This window comes from Vidua chalybeata, chromosome 1 (genome assembly GCF_026979565.1).
Source record: "Vidua chalybeata isolate OUT-0048 chromosome 1, bVidCha1 merged haplotype, whole genome shotgun sequence".
NCBI lineage: Eukaryota > Metazoa > Chordata > Aves > Passeriformes > Viduidae > Vidua > Vidua chalybeata.
Window position 1 is genome coordinate 94,449,517 of NC_071530.1, and position 12,810 is coordinate 94,462,326.

The following is a 12,810-nucleotide window of genomic DNA, read 5'->3' on the forward strand; positions in this document are numbered from 1 at the left end:
AAGCATTTTTCTCTCTGTCTTCCTTAACATTTAAATTGAGCTTTGATTAGAGAAGAATATGGCAATATTTCAGAGGAAAAATAAAAGTGAAGGAATTCTTGCTGATACAGGTTGTCAGTGAGATTTCCTCAGCCATCAGTGTTTTGATATTTTTTAATCTTTATTTTGGGATTTACCTCCTTGTTTTTATTGCAATGTTACATATTTTCTTTTGTTCCGTCTGTTAAGAAAATTGTTTGGATAGGGAAAATTATAAAGGTAGCTGACAACAAGCAAAATAGGAAAGCAGAAGAGGAGGGGGGAAATAGGCCAAGGAAGAATATAAAATTGCTTTTATGCTACAAAAGGGCCAAAGGAGTGTTTCTTTGTCCCAAAGAAGTTCAAAATATTAAGGGGGAAAGATCTAGGAGGACAAAAAGCAGATCAGCTCTCAATAGAAGGAGCAAATCTTTCTGTTTATCTATCTCAGATTTTCACTGGAGTTTTATATCAACTCACAAAGAAGCTGTTTCAAATAACTTCTGCTAACATTATTGCTCTTTTACAAGTTTTGTTTCTATGGAAAAGAATGATGTAATTGACTCTTTCCATCACAATCACTTACTTTTTAACCTGAAGAGATTTTTTTATTTCCCAGATAGTCCTCTCCAATCTAGGGAACAAAAGTTATTGTCTCTTTTTTTTTTTCATTCTGGAAAACCTCAGAATCATGGTGTAATTACCTATGTAAGAACACTAGTGCCTTTCCTGAAAAAGTTAAGAATTTCTTGAAACAGCAGTTACTGTCAAGCTTTTCCCATTAGAGCTATGTGTGAATGGAAACAACTGTAATTTCTTCATTGCTTGCTATTAAAATGAACTTGAATCATGTAACTCTTTTGAAAAGGAGACATTATGATGACAAAAAATATTGGTTAAGTCTAGCCAGGGTTTGATTTATTTGGTTTTAGTCCTGCGATAAGGAGAGGGTATGTGCTAATGAAGCAGTTCCCGTTTACAGGGAAATTCATCCAGTAACAAGTCATAGAGCCACTAATTCTTTTTCATTCCCATTTTGGGAATTTACGTAGTGTCTGGTCTCCTGGCGCTGCCCCTCACCATGGCCCTGAATTCACCTGTAATGAAGGAAATCTCCAGTTGCACAAACCTACAGCATCTTTACCTTGAACTAAAAAGTCTCTTACTATTTCCAGGCTATGGATGGGACACTATTGCACAAATCAGGCAGCAGATGTTGTATTCAGAACTGTGCAAATAAATGTGAGGGGAGAACTCCCCACACCCCTAACACAGCAAAGATAACAGAATGACAGTGCTAATTTGAAATTTTAGAGAAGGATAATTTCAGCAATATGGTGCTAGACACAAATTAAGATATCTGATATGTGTCCATGCAGAATTTCTACTTCTGACCTGTAGACCTGTTCAATCTCTGCTTTGTCACTTTGCCTTTCAGGCCTGAATGAATTTTATTACAATACCCACAAACTTTTAAAATATATATATTGTAGGAATATGATTTTTTTAAAATGTAATTGATTTGAAGGCAGTCACCTGTGAAACAGAGATGTGCATCTCTTGGGGGATAATGATTAAAGTCCTAAAGTTGGGCAACATTAAAATATATTGAAATTATGATATAACATATGAAAAAAATATTGTTTATAAATGCATTTATTTGATGTTAATAAATATGGATTTTTTGAGTATATAAGAGACTCTGAATGCATTTTAATTCTGTGAGTAAAGTAAAACTCACAGAAGACATTAAACATTATTTTTTCATTTAGCAGCTGAAAAGTTTATTTGATTTGCCCAAGCTCATATGAGAAGAAACAGTAAAGCAAAGAATAGAAACAATCTACTTAGACTCTCATTCCTACATTTTTCATAGATGACTTGAATTAGGACTTAGTATAGTCATGACAAATGTAATGTGCAAAACTAATGAAATTTAAATTAAAAAAGGAGTGACTTAACTGTCCTCTGACCTTTCATGTCTCATTGAAGTCTCATCCTAATATAAAGTGATAATTGTCCAGTGTTGGTCTTGTCACTTCATTCCTGATAGGAGTGAAGAGATGCAGCTAAACCTACTAATTTCTAAGTTGTGGAAAATTAGGGAAGATAAGGCACAGTAAGTGCTGGTAAGAAGCAAGTAAGGTACTGGTGGAAGGAGCTAAAAAGATGCTGTTGGCAGGCTGTAAAACCACCTTCCCACCATGCCCATTATGCAGTGTCCACTTGTGTGAGGGGTCCTATTTAACCTGTTCAGACCACTCAGCCTAAGTCCCAAAATCTTGTCCCTAATCTAGGGATTAGGCCCTTCCAAGGTTACATACTTCTGCATTCTTCATTGGGCATAAAGACTCTGATAATTACTGGAAGAAAATCACATAACAGATTTCTACATTTTCAGCACATGTCTTGAGCTGATTAACACAGGACCTAATTTGCTCTAATCAGCCCAAGGTGGATAGAATATGAAACAGATGACCTTACTGTTTAAGAACATGTAATTCTATTTATTTGTGGTGAATAATGACATTTCCTACTGATGGGTATTCACGTTGCACCTTAAATTGCATCAGGTCAATGCTGAGAGTAACTGGTGCAGCAAGTTTGAATTCCCCTGTACTGCATATTAGGTAACTTTTCTGTCACTGCCAATTTAAACCAGACCCATATATGAAAAACAAAACGTGGGTTCATGGTAAATATAACAACTTTTAATATCCCCAGCTGCAGAGAAAGTTTCCACTAGCATAGAAGAAGAAAGCATGTAAGGGTCTGTAAAATATCCTCAAAAAGAGAATTTCAGAAAAGAGAAAATCTTTCCTTTCCTGATATTTGGAATTATTAAAAGTACACACCTGGAAAACAAACCCTGTAAGTAAAGGGCTTAGCTGAACCAATGTGCAATAAAAATTGAATCACTTCAAGGTTGAAAATGTGTCTGAAAACAAATTATCAAGAACTGAGATCTGATTTGGTCAATGTCTACATAGGTAATTCATTCTTTACTTCTGAAGTGCCTTAAACCAGCAAAAAATGGTGACTTCAGTGTAAGGGTCATTAACTGAAGTAAAATTTGAGTCAAACATTTAAAATGTACCCATCTGAGAATATTGGCTAATACTCAAATACTGGCTAGTATTCAAAACCAGATTCCTGAGCATCCCATAATGATATAAGAATATATAAAGTAACAGCATTCAAGTCCTGAGAAGGAGTATCTCCTCTTTGCCCTTTCACTTATGAAGGCTGGAAGCCAGGGTGGTGGAAGCACGCTATTACATTAACAGCCACTCCACCCCCAAACACACATACTCACACTGCTTTAAGCCTGCTGTAACCCCTAAGTCTTAACTTCTGTTCCAGTACTTTTTTGGATTCCAGGTGTTTGCAGTCTGCTGGGCTCTTTGGTTGGGAAGGAGTTAGGGACTTTAGGATAATGACATCAAAGCCAGAATTAGAGAGGCAGCCCTGGTGAGACCTTCAAAGAAAGAGAACTGCTCAGCTGTAAAGAATAAACGTGAATCTGTGAGCCTTGATTCCGGGGCCAGCAAGAGTTAAGGTCACTTGCTTAAAGGCGCAGTTATAGAGGCACAGCCTCAAACTGGTAGAAATCAGGTAAGACTCCACATTTTCTTCAGGAAAGAAAGTCACATGTTTACTTTTGCTTAGGCAAAGCTAAGCAGTTCTAAGTGTTGGGAAGAGATTTACTTTCTCCCTGACATATTTGCAAGAGGAAAAATGAAGTGACTTTTCTCCTTTCAGATAAAGAGTGCAATGAATTCTTATTATCAAAGGTGATCTGTTCTTGTAACTCAGGGGGAAGATGCCACATTATTTTTTGTTTAACGGGAGTAACCACTTTCTGGTGCTTGAAGCCCAGCCCTGCTAGCTGCTGCTCTCCTTAGAGGGTTTCCAGGAATGTTTTTGCAAAACTCTTTTCTCAAGATTGAGCTGCAATTAGCATGGGCTTCAGTCAGTTCTGTGGAGATGTCACTCCACATAATGCTACAGGCTTCATGCTGCAACATGAAGATGTCACTTTAGATAGCACTGTGGGCTTGAAGTGGCAATCCAGAGATGTCACTTCTCTGCTATGAACTGCTGCAGGAGAATCTGTCCTTTTTGATGGAGCTGGCCTCATACTTCACGAATACCCTCTTGATGTCCCTCTCAGTGGGCTTGACATCACTCTAACAGCATGACAAGTTAAAACATGTCCTTGAGAACTCATGTTAACGAATGCAACGATGACCGTGACTACGCAGTGTGCCTAGGCAGGAGCAAATTGTTTTCTCAATCACAGAAATACCTTACTCTAGTGAGAACTGACTCACAAGTTGTTGCAGGACACAACTTATCTCTGTCTGCTATGACAGCAAGCCCGTGGTCATCACTGTGTCAGCTAGTGTGGCTTCTCAAGGTCATATTGCACATTGCTGTAAATTCTGAAGGAAGATAAAGGACCACCAGGAATTTATTTTCTTTCTAGATGCTACTTTGGCTCAGTTAACCTTTAGCAGTGGTCTCTTCTTAAGTGGCTAAAACAAAAAAGAACAATGCCACAAAGCTGAGAGTATGAATCATAAGTTTCAGGCCTGTCTAAATAGTTGAGTCTGATTTCTCCTTCAATATTCTAAACAAAACAAATGTCTGTTGATAAAAATGCCTGCACAACTTGCTATATAAATTCTGAATTTCAAGTATTACAGCATTTGCTGTGGTTAGAATAAGACTTTAATGAAAAAAAATTGCCCAACATGATGTTTTCCCAGTTAAATGCCATGTGTGATCCCACAAGTACAAATGACGTTTGGTAGTGTCCCCTTTTGTAATTGCTTTAAATTAAAAAGCAATTAGAAGCCCACTAATTTCAGACTAGACCCATTGGGTCAGGACTGAGATCACCAACAGAGCAGTCAGAAGGCACGCATTACACATGCCTCCCTCCACGTTTATATTGCAGGTAGGTCAGTAATTCCTACCACTGTCAGTGGCAGCCTTTTAAAGCGGCCCAAGGACACACACAGTGTTCATTCATCCTTTGACAGGTGCCGGTACCATGGACAAACTTCCCTTTGGTCTTTTGGCTTCTTGTCGGTAAGAAGAATCCCGACCTCCGTGGGGTGGTGAGCGCGGCCAGCCCAGCAGCAGCGTGGGTTTGGGGCACAGAGGTGCCGGAGGCAGGTGGGAGGGCTCCAGCTGCCCCGCTGAGCTCCGCACGCCCCCTCACCCCACCTGGCTCGCTGCTACCGATACGGCCCGCGTGGCTGATTGCGGAGAGTTTGTTTAAGCGGAGGAGAGGGCAATGATAATGAGCTCTCAGCACCGCTGATTGCCGGCGCTCGCTGAAGGGCGCTGGGGATGACCTGGCTCGCTCGGCCCATTGGCCGGGCTCCCCTGGCTCCCCCGGCGCGGCTCCTGCCCAGGCACCATAGCAAACCCTGGCAGCACCCTGGATCTTAGCAGAAAAGGCTCTTTTGGGCTTTTCCCAGAATACACTTTTCTTGGTACTGCTTCCATTTTTTTTTTTTTTTTTTCAGAGAAGCTGTGAAAACTTTTCCTGAAATGATCCTCCTCTGCCTTCTGGCTGCAGAGTATGACTGATGCCTTTTCTTCCCCAGTGCAATAGTACATCTGTGGAGTAGAGAGACTAGGTAACCAGCTGTCATGTCAGGTTTCCTAAACATACTTGCATGTCATTTCTCACTTGTTCATCTGTATCAAAGCAGAGAGTCTCTGCTGCTAGCTCCGCTGCACATTAGGGCTAAAAAATCATTTCATTAAGGCTGAAAAAAGTAGTTTATTTAAGTCAAAATCAGTCTATTCCTGTATCTGTTATTTCTGCTTCTCTCTTCGACAGGCTGATCATAACACTTATCCTTCTCTTCTCTCTTGCCTTGTTTTCTACATCAAAGATACTAACTACTGTGTTCTTTAATTTAACAGCTTCTGCAGCACAAGAGAGAATAGATTAATTTTATGAATAGTGAATCCTTGTATGATGTCATCTTCACATAATCTCTGTTTTGCTGCTCTGAAATAGATTTTATTTCAGTAAATGTGCAGACCGCCACTACAGTGACACCATACTGACTAAAGAAAGTTACAAGTACAGTAATTCTATTTTAAAGCACACTACTGAAGTGTGCTCATTATTCTGTTCTTCCAGCTGTCTAATAGACAGCTCTTTGCTTCCTTATTTTTGCCAGAGAGAATGATCTCTTCAAGTGCCAACTCTAGGCATTGCAGCCAAAACAGAGGCTGTGACACCTATGAACTATTGCCATACTTAAGAATCAGGATGCACATATAATATAGGCATAGCTAGAATAGAATTCCTATTTGCTTGCCTTGAACCCAGCTAGAAGCATACTAAAATAGCGTAGCAAACAACATAGATACATATATATAGAGATAGATATATTTGACACATACGTTTGCACAGCAAAACAATGTGTAGCAAGTGTTGCATTTAAGTTTATGAACAATGTGTTCACCCAAGAGTAAACAAAAACTTGTGTAGTTGCAGGCAGGTGGGAAATGTGGGAAAACATATAATCAACAACTGAAGAAACTGAATTTGCAAGACAAAGAACAAAAGGACAAGATAAGCACAAGGGACAGCAAAGAAGCAGGATATCCTACTAAATACACAAGTATCAGGATGACTGGCAAAGCCAAAATAAAGATAAGCAGCACTGGGAGCAGAGGGAATCCCTTTTGGGAGAGAGGCAAGCTGCATAAAGTGTTAGGCCTCCAGAGGAACTTTACCCATAAAAGGGCTCCCAAACCTGATCACCTTGACCTCCTCAACTGTTGACCACCAGTACTGCATCCACTGGTGCATCATCTCCTTGGTATACTCACAGCTAATTCAGGATATAGTGGACTAGTAGATCTGTGTGTGCAAAGTTATTTGGTGATCATTTGTAACAGCTAACCATTGGCACATCTGTCATTAACAAATGTCAAACTATGAAATTTTATTTTAAAGTCAGTTTATCAGTCTTCTAAATACCCCACCACAGCAATTTCTAATTCCCTGACTCAGTTGCAATAATTTTACCATAAAATTTAATCATGGTTATCATGTTGAACAGCGTGGCCATTTTGTATTTCACATCAGAAGAGGACATAAAATGGGTGTCTCTCTCCTTCCTTGTGACAGAGCTAGAGGCTGGTCACTGCCAGCCTCTGTGTAAAGCAGAATGTGTAGATATGAGCTCCTCATTGCTGGCCAATAAAATACACTGCCTTGTGGAGTTACCTTGTTCATATGGCTTTGAAACACTCAAGGGAAATATGCCACTGCTGCAGAGATGAGTGATGAAGCAGTTGGCTTCTGTTTATGTGAAGTTTTGATATTTTTTAATAACTTTTTTTACTCTTTGAAGGTATGTAGGAATGTGTGCAAAATAACTACAGACTATATCTAGAAGCCTCTGAAGTATTTCTTTAAATTTTAAATGCTGCATCTGCATCTGCACTGCAGTTTCAGATATTAAACCCTGATGTATGTTTTGAATCCCTACAAATTACACAATTTCTTTTCCTTTCCTGCTGCTTCTCCTTTAATACTACTACTATCAGCATGTTTTTTTATTACTTACCAGGAGTAATACTGATTTCATCTGCAAGAATCAGGCTAGTCACAAGTTACCTCATCATTAGGAAAAGCATTCTCTATGTTCATTAACAGAAGAATAGTAGCAAGGGTTCATGTAACCTTGACCATCATTTTGCTTTCTCCTCTTTCTTGTTTTATACCATCCTTTTAAACTGTTAGTCAAGATCTTCACCTGATATAGAGTGATGTCACCCCACTGAAATCTTGACTAACACAAGGCTCAGAAACCTTCTTCCTTCAGATCTTCATGGACAAGTCTAGATTTGTACATAAATGACTGTCATATATATGATCATCATCTCATGTGAAAACATATGAGATCTAAATGAAAACATTAAAATGCTCAGATAACATGAGTTTGTCATGCATCCCTGATTTGAAGAGTGTTGGTATATATGTCAAAATTTTAGTCATGCCATACTAGCATCAGCCTACTATCATGTCCATGTCAATCAATTTTTAATTATTGTTATTACTTTTTTTTTTTTTTTTCATTTTTCTGATAGTTTACCTTGATGCAGAATTCATGACTTGGAAAGTTTTTGCAAGACTCTCTGATGTTGGAATTGATCGACAGGAACAACAATAAATCTGCAACCAGGTACAAAACATTCTAAACACTGTGAAATGTTCCAGTCTTTGAGCTGCATTGGTCCTTCTGTGTAATTGAACCTTCAAGCTGTCCCAAATGCTTGCAATGGCCAGAAATAACTGGAGCAAGAAGGACTGAGAGAAGGACTACTGTCATGGCAATTTTTTTACCAAATTTCTACAAAGAGGCTACTGCACCACTCCTCATGGACACAAATGCCCATGGTTGTGTGCAAAGGTTGTGGGCTGGGCTTGTGTCATCACATCCAAACCTGCTAGATTCAGGTTGGCATCAGAAATATTACTGAAATAAAATTACCTTCTGGTCTAGAATTAATCTGTTATGTCTAGTCTGGAAAATTTGACACATTTAGGAATATTGTTTGGCACGAAGGCAGGGTCTCACAGCCTCTGTGACTGTTACTGAACTGTCTACCAGTGAACTTGCATATGAATTATGGCACAAGGTCCTTGGAGAGCTAATGATGTTTGGAAATGTCTAAGGGAAGGATTCTGGCTACCTGGGAGAGGCCACACTGCAGTCAAGGATTCTTCTAACAGTTCACCAGTGTACGCATATGGACCCCTTGCTCCCTGCAGCCATCATCAACCACTCTTAATTCAGCAGCTACCAATGCAGCCTTAATAATACAATACCTTCAGGGAGAGAATTTTAAAATTATTTTGATATTGCAACTTCCTGTGATGTTAAAACCAGTGATACTGCTATATGCAGCAACATATTCCAAGTGCTTGAAAGAAACAATTTCCAATGACTAGTAATCATACCTGGCTATGGTATAGCTGCCGTGTATAAGTTTTCAAATTTGCCTTCTTGGCAGTTTCTACATGTTCAATTGAATGATATCATGGACATTGTAGATTTTTTCCCTAGTATCTCAGACTCATGAGGGGAAGAAATATTATGTTATTGATACTGGGATTTTTTGAAAGGACTTTTAAAATGTGGTTACTTTTCTGAATGGTGCCATATACTTACAGTGAAGAAAGTGAAACAAGGCGACAAATGGTATGAAACACAAAAAATAACATTTGTGATTAAGCTAAAATCCTTTAATAAGGTAAGACAGACCTCTATGTATACAAAATAATTCTAGAACATCTATACTGCGAGGGTTTTTGTCCTTTGTGCTTGATATATACAGTCAAGAAATAACTGATATTAACAAGAGACTGTACTTGTTCAATTAATATCTCCAAATATTTTCCTGACCTCTAGATTGCAATTCAACTATTAAGATGACCATTTGTTTGTGTTTCTTTGCTTCCAAGCAATATTGATTCCCAAGTAAAGAAGTGGAATTTTAGGGGAAAGAGATTATCTCAGATTTATTTTACATATCCCTTACCTTTTTTACTTCTGTGTTTCATTTATGTAAAATATTAAATGCATTAGTGATGGGCTAAACAGAATGTTAAATTCACTTTGAATTCAAACAAATATTAATTTGATATGAATTTTTAATTGTAGTATGCATTTCCCTGGATTGGAAGAGAAAATATAAATATATTAACAAAATGATGTCACTATCATGGTATCATCATAGGGTCGGAATTATACTAAGGGAGGCACTTTATAAACATGTAATTGAGTGACAGACTTTCTCCTTAAGGGTTACAAGCTACACATTAGACAAGATGCCAACTGTTTGCTACAAGAAATACACTGGACAAGTGTTTCTTATTTGTTGCAATTCTTATACAGCAAAACTCCCACTGAAATGAAAAATTCAGTGAAAGCATTGTCTGATGAAGGTGTGGGAGATCAAGTGATTTTTTAATTTTAATATCACTAGGAAGCAAAGGCAACTGTCTTTATCTTGCCAGGGAGTAAGATTCTGTTATCAGAAAATGTCTAGTTTTGAGTCTTGACCAGCAGTATTTTCATGTCATTTGATATGATATGTAAAGAGCAGCTGGAATCTTGGCTTACTCTCCAAAGAGAATTTTTCCTAATATCGCCACTGTTCTTCTTCCAGCAAAATGGAATTTAACTTTATTTTTTACTTAGTTTATCAATTCGACATATTTGTGATATAATGTCCTTAATAATTATTAAAACATGAGATTTTTCATAGATTCATATAATTGTTCATGTTGGAAAAGACCTGTAAGACTATTCAGTCCAACCATTTACCCAGCACTGCCATGTTCACCACTAAACCATGTCTCTGAGTACCACATCTACATATCTTTTAAAAACCTCCAGAGATGGTAACTCCATCACTTCCCTCGGTAGGGAAGCCTGTTCCACTGCCTGACAACATGTCCAGTAAAGAAATTTTCCCTAATATCCAACCTAAACCTCCCCTGGTGCAACTTGAGGCCATTTCCTGTTGTTCTATCATGTATTAACTGGGAGAAGAGACCAAACCCCACCTGGATGCAATGTCCTTTCAGGTACTTGTAGAGAGCAATAAAGTCTCTCTTGAGCATCCTTTTCTCCAGACTAAACAAGCCTATAAGTCTTGCTCCAGACCCTTCACCAGCTCCCTTGCCTTCTCTGGATTCATTCTAGCACCTCATTGTCCTTCTTATTCTGAGGGGCCCAACACTGAAAACAGGATTCAAGGTGCAGCCTCAGCAGTGCTGACTACAGGGGGACAATCCCTGCCCTCCTCCTCCTGGCCACAGTAGTCCTGCTACAGGCCAAGATGCCACTGGCCTCCTTGGCCACCTGGGCACACACTGGCTCTTGTTCAGCCACTGTCGATCAGCACTCCCAGGTCCTTTTCCACTGGGCAGCTTTCCAACCACTCTGTCCCCAGCCTGTAGAGCTGCCTGAGATTGTTGTGACCCAAGGGCAGGACCACCTCAACGTATTGAATGAAACCTCATTCTGTGGTTTTCAGCCCATTGATCCAGCCTGTCCAGATCCCTCTGCAGAGTCTTCCTTGCCCTCCAGGAGATCAACACTCCCACCACCCAACCTGGTGTCATCTGTGAGCTTACTAAGAGTGCTACAAAACTCTCCAAAGGTGAACTTTTCATCACATATTTTTAAACTTTCAGAGAAATTGACAATTTTGATTATATTTAAAGTAAGTCATTGACATATTTCACACTATAATAAGCCTGACTTCTCTGCAAAATTTAAAATTATTTTGAAATGTAATCATTTCCATCTCTTTGGTGAATATGATTTCATTTTGTGTAGAAGTAGGTTGCACTGTGTTTACCATGAATTCTTGGATACTTGCAAGTCTACCTGTGGTAGAACTCCTCTGATCTTAATCAGAATTTACAATTTGTTCCTCATGTCCAGCTTCTCCCTTTACTGAACTTATTTTTTAATTTGAAAAAAAAATTAGAAAAAGACACAAAATTTTCTGAGTTACAATCTTCTGTAGACAGTAATACATTATTGTATATTTTTAGATTATGCTTTATTGCCCTGATCAAAGAGCTTTTAAAAGTGTAGGAATATAGTGTAGCCTTACCTTGCCAGTACAGAAATTAATAAATTACTATAAACCAAGGTACTCTTTACTATATTAAAGAAACTTCCAATTTCACCTTGATGTACAAATTATTAGAGAATTATTATAATGTGGTTTCAGATTTTTCCATACTTGGATATTATTGCCCATCTGATAATAAATTATTTTTTTCATAAAGGCCTAATTGTTTTAACCAAATTACCTGAAAAGCTTGGTTTTAATTATAAATATGATGCTTCTAAACCCCATAATGGTTAAAAAGCTTGATGAAATGACACAAAAAGTTTGAATTCCACACAACAAGAAAATAACACAATATTGTTTTACAATAATCTGTTTTTAAGTCAGTGTCTTTATTTGTAAACATATATATTTGTCATAACTGAATCCCCAATCTGTCCTGGGGCAGCTCTGATAGTGTTTAATTTTTAAAATCAAATTTTTCAATTTGACAAATATTTTTCTTCCATTCTGCTATAGATTCTCCATTCTACAAAACATTTTACTACATGGGCAAAATAGTGAAGCTGCATGCAATACTGATAAAAATCGTGCAACAATGACTATAAAACAATTTTTTCTTTCTTGTTTTTAATTTTTAATGCATATATAATGATGGTGTTTTGTTTAAATAGGATAATAGATAAACATGTTTGACATGGATGTATCATCCTTTTTGTTAAGTTGGCTGTACCTGCCAAAGGTCTGTACAGGAACACAGTAAATTTTATATAACCAGATGGAAAGTGACTCTAGACACTGGAGACAGAAGACTCTGGCCAGTGTAGTCCTTTGGTAACAGGGAATATTGAGAGAATAGTATTGGGAAAGCTTGCACCTGCTGGATTGGAGTTGAGATAGTATAACACTTGCAAAAAGTTAGCTTTTGACATTAAATTGTGGACTTGTGATTTAATGACAAAAAGGGCCGATTTATTCTAATTTTTTCATAATCCAGTATAAAGGATCAAAATCTACCCCTTGTACTAAGTAAGATTTCACATTTTTTCCTATATAATTTTAGCTCACAAATGGATGATAAGATTTAGCCAGTTGGATTTACCTGCTGACTTCATGGATTAGCTGCCAGATGACTGTCACCTCCACTTGCAA